At 62.7% G+C, this 12,772-nt stretch overlaps 1 protein-coding gene across 23 annotated transcripts in view; it reads right to left on the bottom strand.

The window, feature by feature from the left end:
- The window catches only part of TCF3 (transcription factor 3), an 81,807-nt gene extending 80,760 nt beyond the window's left edge, over positions 1-1,047 (bottom strand). For 21 of the 23 annotated variants that reach the window (XM_075038185.1, XM_075038193.1, XM_075038195.1 and 18 more), the window contains exon 1: positions 901-1,046. The gene's annotated coding sequence lies outside the window, so the exon portion shown is untranslated. Of the gene's footprint in view, positions 1-581; positions 803-900 lie in introns of those variants that run through there. The other 2 variants (XM_075038209.1, XM_075038187.1) reach the window with 2 other exon arrangements.
- Between the last annotated feature and the right edge of the window lie 11,725 nt (positions 1,048-12,772).

Here is a 12,772-nt window from a genome sequence, read left to right as displayed (position 1 = left end):
GTGGGGAAGGGGGTCACTGCCGGCCGCCCCCGCCCGGAGCGGAGGGAGGAGGCCGGAGTGGGCCCCCACGGGTTCCCCTCCCTGCCGCGGGTGGAAGCGGGCTGCCCCCCCTCCCCTCCACAAGCCCCACGCCACGGGGGTGGGAGGCCGAAGCGACTCTCCCCCCCCCCCCTCCTACTTCAGGTCCCCCAACTTTTGCAGGGCCCGGAGCCGTGCGCCCCCACCGGGGAAGGGGGATAGGGAACCCCCCCCGGGGGGGGTCGTGCCCGGCTGAAGTTCGCAGCAGGACCGGCGACCACCCCCCCAATCCCGCCGCCTATCCCTCGGCCCCGGCAAACTTTGCCGGCAGCACCGGGGACAATAGAGCCGAGCCCCGTCCCGTCCCGCCGCTACCGGCCCGGGGCAGCCCCCGGTGGAGGAGAAGGGAAAAGGGGGGGGGGGGGGGGGGGGTCCGGCGGCCCGAGTCCCGCAGCAGCTCCGCTCACGGGGAACCTCCAGCAACCGGGTGAGCGCGTCTTGATATTTTATCCTATTTCGGTTTATTAAAATAATTATTTTTTTATTATTATTTTTTTTTTTACCTGTTCCGGGGCAGGCGCGCACCCCCCGTGCGTGCGCGGGGGAGAAGGGGGGAAGCGCATGAAGGGGTCCCGCGGGTGCGGAGAAGCGGCGGGGCGAGGCGAGGCGGCGGCGGCGGCGGGCCGCGGCGCCCAGGGGCCGGCGGGCGGGCGGGCGGCGGCGGCGCCTATTGTTCTCGCGCCGCCGGCGGATACAATGTAGCGAAGCGGCGCGATCGCCCCGCACCGGGCGGCGCGTGCGCCCCGGCCCGCCCCGCGCCCCCGCCCCCCCCCCTTACACACAACCCCCCCCCCCCAACCCCAAACCACCACCCCCCCACACCTTCACGGCCCGGAGCCCCCTAACGTTGCTGCTGCTCCTCCTGCTGCCGCCGCCGCGGCCGCTCCGCCTCCCGCTGCTGTTGCTGCGCCCGCCGGCCCCGCTGTCTCCGCATGGTCCCCCCGCGGCGGCGGCGGCGGCGGCGGGGCGAGACGCGGCGGCCCTCACCGCCCCCCCCCCCCCCCCCCGGTACACACCCCCCGCACACACCCCCCGCCCCCCCGTCCTCAAGCTCCGCCCACCCGCCCAGCGCGGCGGGACGCCACCGCCCCCCTCCTCCGCCTCCTTCCCTCTCCGGGTATCCTTCCGCCACCCGTACAGGCAGCAGGTGATGGGGAAAAGTGTTGCTACCGGGCGGGAAGTGGGGAGGCACCTGTTACGGCGGGACGGGTCCTGATGGCGGCGCGGGGTTGGGGGGGGAGGGGGCCTCCGCTCCGCCCCCCCGCCACCGAATGGGGAACTATGTTTCCTGGCGGAGGGGGACGGGAGGACGCAGCGCCGAGGGGCGGGGCGGGAGGCCCGTGACGACACGGGAGCTCCGGGAGATGGACTGATAAGGCCGCGGGGCGCCGTCCAACGGGAGGGCCCCGTCGCTCCGAGTGGCAGGCGGCGCGGCCAACCAGGGTGCGCCTGGTCCCCGTCCCCGCCCACCGAGCGCAAGGGGCGGGGCGCGGCGGAGGCCGGGGGCGGCCGCTGGTTCACGTCGCCGCCCGCAGCCCTCCCCCCCCTCCCCTCCCTTCGCCGACGGGGCCCCCGCCGGGGTCGGGCGGGCAGGGCCGTGGGCCCACCCGGGCGTGGGGGTCCCACCACAGGGCCGGCGACACCCCGGTAGCCCCCGCCCGGCAGCAGCCGCCGCCTCGGTGCCCCACCGTGGGGTAGCTTCGCCTGGGGCAGCCCCACGCGTGGGGCTGGAGGGGGCCGCGGCACCCCAGCACGGGGATCGTCGGGTCCCCCACCACAGGGCAGGCCCGAGCTGGGGGGGCCGGGGCAGCCCCACCACCCCCAGGCCAGGCCCAGCAGCATGAGGTGACCCGGGGAGCACTGCGAGGCCCACGGCCGGTGACGCCTGCCCACGCTGCTCACGCTGCCCACACTCGGGCCCACCAGCAGCCTCGGCCGGTCCCCGGCAGCGCAGCGGGCGTCGTGATGTAAAGTCCATATTTTATATCCAGGTCTTTACATCTTTCCGACCGTTTACCCACCCGGTTTAACTTTGCAGCTGGGTGACGGCACTTAGAAGCCGGTCGGCGGGCGCTTTGTATCAAAGGTGCCGACTGGCCAGGCCCCGGCACTTTGTGTAACGTGTCCGTGTGTCTGTCCGCCTGGTTCACCGGGGGCGAGGGAGGCTGCCGGTCGGTGGGATCTTTCCCTGGTGTCCCAGGGAGCTGCTTGCCCCACGAGGGCCGCTCGTTTGTTTGGTGGCTTTTGAAAATTGCCAGCTGGGGAGAAAAGAGCCGGGTTTGGGGGAGCCGGGGTTCTCCACAACCCGACGCCGCTTCCCTGTTCCGGGTCACGCTGCGGTGGAGAGCGGGTGCTTTGCCCCCAGTTCAACTGATTCAGGCAGGTGCAGAAGCAGAGGCAGAAGCATGCGGCTCCTGCGGGTGCAGGCAGGGGCTGATTTCATCTCATCGAGTCCCCACCGGCATCCGACGGACGGATCGAGGAGGAGCTGGGCTGCTGCCTGCCCTGGAGCGGGCGCTCTCCCTGGCAAAGGCCTGCTGCTCCTGCCCTGCCTGGTCGGCTTTAAAACTGTTGGTCAGGCAGGCTGCTTTCGTTTTCACTTTGCCTGACCCCCTCCTGCAGCCGGGGTCCTGGGCCAGCTGTCACCTGGACCTTCAGGCCATTTGCCTTTTATTATTTTTTTTTTAAAGCAGAAAGAATTGCCTGCATTGAAACGGGGTCAGTGACCAAAGTCGTCATCTGTCATCGGGGATGGATCTTCCAGGGGTGAGACGGCCCCCACCCCGATTCGGCAAGGATGGGGGGCTGGCAGCGCGGTGCCGGTTGTGGTGGCGGTCCGAGGCGTGCCAAGGGGGAACCGCCAGCCGCCACGCTCGGAGGCAGCCATCTGTGCCCCTCTGAGAGGAGCCTACTCCCCTGGGAGGTGGGATTCGGCTGCCCTGGGCACATCCCGCCGCGATCCTGCGTGCGGTGTGGGGGGCTGAGCATCGCCCCTGGCCCCTGCCGCTTCCCCGCAGGCAGCCAGCCCTGGGCAAAGAGCCCAGCCAGGGGAAATGCCGCCTGGGTTCGGGGTGGAAAGGGGTGCAGGGCATGGGTGGGGCTGGCCATCGCACGCAGCTGCTTTTGGGAATCGGCGCAGGGCCAAGCGCTGGGCTAACGGGACGGCAGAGACGCAACTCCCCCTGCCCATGCTACGCGCTCCCCCTGCTCCCAAAGGATGGGAAGCAGTGCCTCGTGCGCTCCCACTCTGTAAAAGGAGGCCATTCGCCTTTTTCTCCTGCATTTTCTCTGTGCCCGATGGCCCCTGGGGCTGCTATCGCCCTACAGCACCCTGCCCCTGGCTGCTCTCCCCCACTGCGAGGCAGAGGGCCAGCGCTTCCCGCCAGCATCACCCCTCTTCCTCCGCTCCCCCTCTGCCTTCTGCTCTTGGGGATGACAAGGAGAAGATGAAACATTTCCCTAACACAATTATATTCTAATTTTGCGTGTGTGGCCATAATTTCCCTGTCAACAATTGTAATTAAACGTCAGAGCCTAGCTATCCTGCCGCTGGTGGCTGCGCAAAGCCAAGTGATGGAGAGCCGTGGCAGGCAGGAGTCGGCATGAACCTCGCCGGCTTTCCCCGGGCATCCACGGCCGGGACGGTGGGGGTTGAAAGCAGTGGGGAGATTTTCCTGCTCTGAGCTCTTTCGGTCACCGCGTGTCTTTGCATATGTTGAAAATAGAATTTGCCTTTGAAGGCTTCTCCTTCCTGGTGGCAGCATCGTGGCAAGAAGCGTGTCCCCAGGCCTGCCTGTGAGGAACTGGGGAGGCTTAAAACTCCTCCGGCATCATGGTTTTTTCTTGAAGCTGAGAAGTTCCCCCTTCCACTTTATGGCGCGGCCCCCTCAGTTTCCTACTTTGGGCTATTTTGGTGTAAGGCAGGAAGAAGCAGAAGGGATGGGGGGGGTACACAAAGGGGTACCGGGGGGATGCTGTGCAGACACCTCCACCCAGGATGCTGGAGGGGCTCCGGTGACGTTCCTGCCTGGAGATGCGCTGGAGCCTGAAGGCTCAGGAGCAACCTCGACATTCCCTGAGCCCCTTGTGATGTGAGGTACAGGGCAACCCCAGCCCCTTGGCCCTGTGTAACGGCATAAAACACAGCAGCGTTGCGTGGGCAATGTCTCGAGTTCTCTCTGTTTCCATCCTCTGAACCTTTGGGATGGGGATAGCAGTTTTCATCGGCTTCACGACGGTTAGTGCTAATAACGTACAGCTAATAAATAAGTCAACAGAGCTGAGATTGCATCGTAGTCCTACGACACCCAAGATCTGTGGCTTAAATAAAACAGTTTCACAATGACTCTTGCAGTACTCAGAGTTGGTGATGCCAGGGGGAAAAAACACTGTGTAGCGGAGGCTCCAGGCCAGGCACCGGCTGAAGAAGGGCACGGAGACCTTTCCCCACGGGCAGGTTATCCCCCGGGGCTCAGCTCCTGAGCCTTGCTGGAAGGGGAAGAGCCCATCCATCCAATGCTCCCTCTTTGGAGGAACAGCAGCCGTTGTTGCAAAAGCACTGCTAGCTTTGAGAAGGGCTTTGCAGCCCTGGAAGCCAGTGGTGAACCCGGTGGTGCTGGCAGGGCCAGAGCAGCCCAGCTGCTCTCCAGACATCCAGTGCGGACCCCCAGCAAAGAGCCTCCAGCTCTACCCGCGCTGGGTTTGCCGTTGTCCCACCGACTCCTATGTCCCTTGGTTGCTGCATATAATGCAGCCGACATCCCTCAACTTTGCTTCCAGAGCGGCTCGCCGTCCCCTTCCCAGGGTCCTTTCCCATCCCCTGGCCCCGAGCTCCAGCAGCTCCAGCCCTGGGTCCCTGCAGCATGGTACCCGCTGGCTGTTACACGAGGCAGAGCGCCGACAGCCCTGGAAGGTGCGGGTGACTTAATAGTTCTGCGGGAATCAAACAAATCCCACTGGAGCCAAACCCGGGTTCATCGATTGCCTCCCCCCAACGCAATGCTGTGTTTGCAGCACCACATCGGAAGAAACAAAAAGCGGTAAAATATCAATAAGCAGCAGTGCTGCCGGCAGCCAGAGGCGCTGGCGGAGTAGTGATGCCCTCACCAGCCTGCACAGTGCCAGCTTTTCTGCTTCCCGCTCCGGGGATTTCCCTGCATTAAAAGTTTTGCAGAGAAGCACCATCCCTTTATAGCCCTTGACTGAGGTCCAGGGGCTCCGGCCAGCTCTAAGCTCCGGCCGCAATGAGCTCCCTGCCCTGGGTGTTGCTCCCCGCTTGCAAAGCAGAGCCGTTGCGGCGGCCGGCCGCAGGCATGCAGCTCCTGGCGCGGCCGCCTCCTCCTCGCTGCTGAGGCCTGGGCAGGTTGTTACATGCAATAATGCAGAAGACAGAAGAGAGAGGCCACAAGCTCCGACAGCTGGCAGAGCCACCCATCATCTCCACAGGAAGACGAGTAGTTTCGCTGGTCGGGTCTTTCTGTTTACCTGTGGCCACGGTCTCTGTGCCTCAGTTTCCCCTCTGTTTGATGCCAGCAGGGCCAAACTCTTCATGTGAAAACCTTGGAGACCTTTGTAGGTGCTGTTGGGGATATGGCAGTGGTGTGCCAGCCCACGCCAGCGTCCACGGACAGGGGAGCCTTGAACAAGCCCTGTGTTGGAAACCTCGCGGCAGAAACCTGCCTGAGCTGGGGGGGCTGCTTTGTGTCCCGGCCTCGTTCCCAGAGCCAAAAACCCACCGAGCCATTTAATTTCTCACCGAGGAGGTGCAGGACCCATCGCTGTCTGCAGAGAAAGGGCTGCTGGCGCAGAAGAAGAGGCTGAAACCTGAAGCAGGATGGATGGAGACTTGCCCAAAGGTGGCTTTTGGGGCAGGTTGTTCTGCCTCTGAGCCCCCACCCTGGCCAGTCACTGTCCCCATGTCACCTCCCGGGGGTTCAGGAGGGTCCAGGAAAGGCTCGCTGCGGTCCTTGGCCAGGAGAGCTTGGGAGTGCTGAGCTGGTCTAGCGTTAAGTACTGTGGCAATGTCTGGGGGAGGCTCTGGCCCCCGCAAGGGCTGCGGGACACCGGCCACTGCTGCTTCCCTCGGAGCCTCGTAGCCCCCTCTTACAAAACTGAAAATGAATGAAAGGTCAGGTCAGTTCTGGGCAACAAAACAGGCTTAAAAAAAAAGGTACAAAAAAAAGGAGCAAAATCCTCGTTTCCCTGGAATTTTCTTCGAGCAGGGCTGTTTTTCCAAGACGTGATGTGATTCCCTGTGTGCGGTGCTGCTTGCTGGAACCTGCCCCTCATTTGGGACCCAGGCTCTTCCCCCATCTCTTAATGTCCCGGGACACCGTGTGACAGCCACCCGTACCGCGAGGGACCTGACGTCTGGCGCAGAGGAGACCGATGGGCCGGGACCACCCAGCGAGGCCAGTGGCTGCACAAAGTCCTCTGCGTAAAGCCCCCCTGCCCCTAAAAATCAGGGCAGCCCAAGGAGGTCCCCTCGGTGTGGGGACAGCGAGGAGCGGGACCACGCGAACATCTCCCACCCAAAAACGAGGTCTGGGGGTGCCATCCTGTCCCCAGGCTCCCACCTTGGTCCAGTTTCAGGGAGGTAAAACAAACGGGGAGGTGTGGAGCATCGCACGTCGCTGTCGTCGTGGAGGATGCTCCCACGGATGCCCATCCCCGGAGCCACTGAGATGTGGGCCACCGCGCAGCAGGGCTCGGGCCACCTTGCTGGGAGACCCAGGGCGAGGGGGCCGGTGGGAGCTCGGGGCTTCGCACTGGATCCCAGCGACTTTAAGGAGCAAGTTTGAGTTCATATTTGCATTTAGTCACAGTGTGAGTCAGACATTCCAGCCCCGGCTGCCGAAATGCCTCAGCTCTGACTTCTGATTTCCCACTGCAACCTCGGAGGGGTTTTTTTCTTTTTTTTTTTTTTTTCCCCTTCTCTTTCCCTTTCTCCTCTTTTTCTTTCCTTTCTTGCCTGTCCTTTCTGGCGAGCCCTGTTTCAAAGGCAGGTCGGGCTCCCATGGGGGCCGAGTGGGCACTGGGCACTGGGCACGGGGCAGCAATGATGCTGTGGGAGGGGACGGGACAGAGGGACAGTCGTGGGCATCACGGAGAGTTTATTTTTCCCTGTAGCGGTGGGGAGCTGAGGCAGAGTTAAATCCTGCCAGACAGTCCAGCCACGGAGGGGATTGAGCCAGTGAGCCCCCCATATCCCTCCAGCAACAGGGCAGGGGGGACATGGGGGTGGCAGGAGACCCGCTGAAGTCAGATTTTGGCTACTCCAGCCATGGCAGGGCTGGGCAAAACTGGGGGGGAAGAGGGGGACGAAACGGGAGAACGTCTCAGGAAAAGCCCCCCCAGACCCTCCACTCTCCATTGCAGGGTATGTGCCAGGCTTGTGCAGGTTTATATGTCCTCAGCATAAGCGCCGGTTCTTGATTTGTAACATTTTTAATTAAAAAAGACCTGGAGCTCAGCCGGCACGGACCAGGGAGCTGCCCCCTCCCCAGCCACCCCTTGCTCTCCTCCTGCAGGCACCCAGCACCCAGAGCCAGGTCCCGCAGGAACAGGGGGGATGCCCAGCCCAGACCTGGGGGCTGCCGGACCCCCGAGCCAGGAGCTGGGGGAAGGAGATATGCTGAGTATTTGGACAGAAAGGCAGTTTTGTTTTTGGTTTCCTGAATGATGCATTCCACATGGCGTTGCATCACGCACAGCTGTTACATCACTTTAGCCAGGAAATTTAAAACAAGTGGCCTCGGCTGGAAATGGTGGTTTAATTATTATTTATGGACAACAACAACAACAGGGAGAGAGAAAAAAAGGCCTCCAAACTCTTATTTTTCTTTTTTTAAAACCCGCCCATCTCTCACATTACAGCTACTTTGTCCCCAGCTCCTTCCCAGCCTGCGTGATGGTGCAGCAGCCGAGCTGCCACGGGGATGGGCTCCCAGCAAGGGCAGGCTCTGGGCTTGGCTTACGCTCTCCAAGCAGCTCAGGTAGCAGTTCTGGACCTTTTGGCCACGCTGTCCCCCTTTCTTCCGAGGGTGTCCCCTCCTTCCCGGCCGCCCCTGAAGCACCCACAGCAGAGCGGGACGCTCTCCGGCTCCTGGCTGCCGCTGCTCATCCCTGTGCGTGGATTTTTCCTCCGCCAAAGGGTGAGCGTGTGCCACCAGCAGCTCCCTGAAAGCATCGTTAGCTTCGCTCGCCGGCCTCCCTTTGGGTGCCGTTTGTTATTAGCGACGGCCCCCGGCAGCCCCCGCAACGCGCGCCACTGTTATAATTCCATCAGCTGAGTTATGATAGTCAATACCTCCCGCGGGACAGTCTGGAGTCGCACGATAGATCCGAATTCATCCCTGCCTGCCGTGGCTGCCTGTCAGCGTGGCCTCCCTGCCTGCCCCACGGTGACCGGCCTTCGGCACAGCCGTGGGGGACATCGGTGGCAGTGACAGGTCTCCTTCTCCGACCTATTTTGCTCCTTTTCTTCCAGATGTGGGGACAGAAGTGATGCGGAAAGCGTGATCATCCTCCCTGCCTTCGCATGGGGGGCATCGGGGACCCTCTTCTTCCTCTCCTCCTTAACCCTCTCTTTTGGGCACAGCATGGAGTAGGGACATCAGTGGCCAGGTGTCCCTGTCACCGGTGCTGGGGGGAGGACACCCCCCTCCACCAGGCTTGGGTCCTGGTTGAGTATGGGTGATGGCTGCCGTGGCCAGCCGGGGCAGGAGCTGCCCGGCTGCTCCTCCAGATCTCCTCTCAGGGGTTTCACGCAGCCCCCAGCCCTGTTTGCAGGTGGGGAAACTGAGGCAAAAGATCGGGGTGGCCATCGAGCATCTCCACAGGCACCTGCTGGGCAGGGCCACATCCCCACCGGAGCAGCAGCGGGATGGGGAAGGCAGCGATGCTGGGGGGAAGGCACCAGGGGGAACGGGACACGCTCCAGCCCTCGCTCAGGACCCACTGGAGAGCTGGGTGCTGGTGGAGCCGGCCGGATCCAGCCCTGCAGAGGAGCATGGCCGTGGCATCCGCCTCCGCTCACCTCCCAGCCCGGGCAGAGCTAGGATGGAAACTTCTCAACGGCGTGTTGAAAAGCTTCGGGGCAGCTCATTGGAAAATTCAGCGGGGAATTCTCCTGCGCGCAAAACCCCTCGCTTTGTGCAAATGTTGAAAAATGCAAAAACGCTCCATCAAAACGCTGCCCCGGTGCAGCAGCGATGTCAAATGCTCCGGCTGCCTCCCACCACCACCGTGCCACTTCTCTCCCTAATTACACACGGAATCACGTTTTCCAGCCCGTCATCCGCAGACTAGTGGGTGCTGATGGGACCCCTGGGAAACGCGAGGTGGTGCCACGGTGCAGCGCACCCCAGCCCCGGGGACTCTCTTGGGGCTCAGGGGGAAGTGGTCCCCAAATTGTAATGTTTAGATGACTCAACTGTAAAGAAATCCCGTCCTGGGTGCCCCAGGTCAAGGGTGCTCTTTATTCCCCTGGCATCAGGCTACGGTCCCCACAGCACAGCAAAGCCTGGGGATGCTTGTGTCTGCCCCGGGGGCTGTGATCCTGCCTGGGGGGGCTTGGAAAAGCTGCCTTAAAATCAACCAAAACCCAACCGGGGTCTTGAGAGAGTCCTCGGCATGGTGTGTCGGAGGAGACAACACGGTGTCCCCAGCCCCAGGTGGAATCCCCCCCCCCCCGGCACCGCTGCAACCCGCGGCCCAGGATAGCATCCGCCTACGAACAGGAAACCCTCTGTACGTGTTTGCCGGGGCGGGGGGCCCGGGGAATCTCCTCGGAATGGAAAGAAAAGACACCCCCGCACCCAGAGACCATCTTAGCACCTTCTCTGAGGCGGGGGGGGGGGGATCTCTGGGGTTGCCCTTGCCGGGGTGCCCCGGGGGGGCCGGTGGGGACCGTCTTCCCTCGCCAGGATGCAGGGGTGGTGGTTGCTGCTGGCTGAGAGAGTTCGTGGGTGGGAGAAGGTTAATTGGGGTGGGGGGGTGCAGATTCTGCTGGGAAAAGGTTGAGGGGAGCCTGGTCCCTGGCTGTGCAGGCAGCTCTGGTCTGGGCAGAGGGACAGGCAGGAGGCTCCGGGGAAGGGGAATGGGGACAGGGGGAAGGAGAGGAGGGAAGGAGTGGGATAGAGAGGAAGAGGGAGAGGGATGGAAAGAAATAGCTATCACAGGAGTTGGGTGCGGAGCAGGGGACAGGGACGGGAGCCTTGCCCATAGGTGCTGTCCGGCATTGCCAAACGGGGCGTCCAGCACCTCGTCACAGGTAAAGATGGCAGGGTGTGAGGGCAGTTGGTGAACCTGAGGGTAAATATTCCCCATGGACAAGGAAGGTGGCAGCACCCGTCTAAAGGACTGCCAATATAACCCCTGCCAGCCGGAAAAGTCCCCTCCACCCACCCCAAAAGTGCCGCTGAAGAAGGGACAGGAGGAGATGGCAGGTTTTTGCATGGCTGAGCTGGGGGTTTGAATGCCGCCGGGATGTAAATGTGTTGTTAACAGGGCGCCTTTCCAGCTTCTTCAAGCTAAACAGCTAAATAAATATGTCTTCACAGTGAGTGAGGCTCAGAAAGTTTCAATTTGCAAATATGCCCCAAAGTGGAGGTGCTCCGAGCGCCAGGACACTGGGAACGGCGGTGGCCTCTCTGCCTTTGCTGCAGGGGAAGGAGAGGACACGGGCGGTGCCTGTTTGGGACCAGCCAGGGGATTTCCCTTCCCTACACAGATTTCTTCCCTTAGTGGGTTTCGTGATATAATGTCAAGTTTCAGCATCATTTGAGGAGTAATAGAAACCTCCCCGGTGAGATGAGTCCCTGCTCCAGGCTCCTTCCCCCGCCGTGGGGCACGGCCATGGGAGAAGATGGCCAGATCCCGGTGGCAACTCTCACCGCAGCCGGAGCTGACTCAAGCCTCCTCTGCACCAAAGTGAGGGTTTGCAGTGGGTCCCGTCTCAGCCCCATTTTCCACCCTCCCTCCTTGCAGTCTCAGCCCAGGGAGGGGTTTGGGCACCGCCTGCCCCCCAGCTGCCTCCCCGCTGCCAGATCCAGCCCCACCGGCATGGGGAAGATCCAGTTTGGCTCCATCCTTTTCTATACTGTTCCAGTTCTTGCCATCTGCGTCTGCACCGTGACCTCGTCCCACTGCGCGTGGCTCCGGCATGGGTGGAAGATGCTGAAAACTCCCCCAAAACTTGAGCTTGGGCACAGGAGCAAAGACCAACCTGGCCGTGAGCAGGCACCTAAAAACCGACCTGGTGCCCTGGAGAAACTTGGCCCTGAGTGACCTAAGTTTATAGATCAGCTCCCCAGCAAGGGGCTGAGATCTGGATGTGCTTCTCCTGGAAGGACACACAAACCCAGATCACCTTGTTCCAGAGGGTGCTGGGGGCCGGAGCCAAATGACACCCCCCCAAATCCACCTTTCTCTCCCGGCAAGGGCCGAGCAGGGGGATGCCATCGCTCTGCCGGCTCTTGCCCACCCTCTGCCACGGCTGCAGGTGGATCTCCACCGTGTCCTCCCACCCGGCCTGGCCCGTGGCACCGCTTCTCTTTCGCTTCCCTGGGCCGACGCGGCGCGTGGGTGGGGGAGCCGACCGCACTGACACGGTGGTATAATTAGATGCCGGCAACCCCAGGAGCTCACGTCACTTCTGCTGAGAGGAAGGAGAAGCAGAAACTCCTGGGACGGCTGCGCCTGCTGGGGGGGGGGAGACACACACGGACTGGGGGGGGGGGCTGCATTTCAGTGGCCTGGGGACACGGCAAAGGGCAGCTGCAGGGAGCAGAGCATCCTTCCCCACGCTGTGCCTTGTCCCCACCTGTATGGCAGGGGCAGAGGCTGCTGCGGGGGGCAGGGGGGGTTGTCACAGGGCAATGTCCCTGGGTAGGGAGCAGCCAAAAATCCCGCAGCCCAGCTGTGGGTGCCTGTTCTGCAGCTGAAGCTGTCGGTTCCCTCCCCGATGTTTTGCAGGGTGCTCCCCCTCCTCTACATCCGCAGCTTTGCAGGGTCTCTGGGGAACAGGGGGGTGCAGAGGGGAGATGGGACGAAATCCAAAGGCGGGTTAAGGGAGATTGGGGGAGGAGGAGGAGGAGGCTGAAGAGATACTCAGCCCTGGGCATGTGAAAGAACATTGCAGCAAAACTCATCTTCCCCCAGGGCTGTGGCCAGCAGGCTGCAGAGGGGTTTGCTCACGGGGGGGGGGACACAACAAGAGGGGACATGGGCACCCCAGAGCTGGGTTTTGGGCCGTGCCCGAGTCGCAGGGGACATTTAGGACGGAGCAGGGTGCTGTGACTCTGGCTGTGGGCCGGTGGGTTCCCAGCAGCTCTGCCAAAGGCTGGGGACACCTGATGACCCCAACTGCACCGTGGCCCCCTCCCTGTGTCCCCGCAGGGCCCTGTCACCCCCCCGCCTTGGCAATGGGGAGCTTGGGTGCAGCCTTGAGCTGTGGGGAGGTGGGCTGGGGGGGGGGAGGGCGCAGGAAGCCAGATTAACGGCAGCCAGTCGTGAAATCTAGGGCAGACCCATCTGTCAGGCGTCTCCCATTTGAATCCGGCTGCGATGCCTCCCCCCGCGTTGCCCCCACCTCCTGCATCCCCTCCCCACCCCACTCCCTCCAAACCCGCATCCGGGGGGGCTGCGGGGAGCATCCTCGGTGGGGGAGAGGAAGCCTTGGGGTGGTGAAGGG

The sequence above is a fragment of the Buteo buteo genome, chromosome 10 (assembly GCF_964188355.1).
Source record: "Buteo buteo chromosome 10, bButBut1.hap1.1, whole genome shotgun sequence".
NCBI lineage: Eukaryota > Metazoa > Chordata > Aves > Accipitriformes > Accipitridae > Buteo > Buteo buteo.
This window is presented reverse-complemented; position numbering and strand designations above follow the sequence as displayed.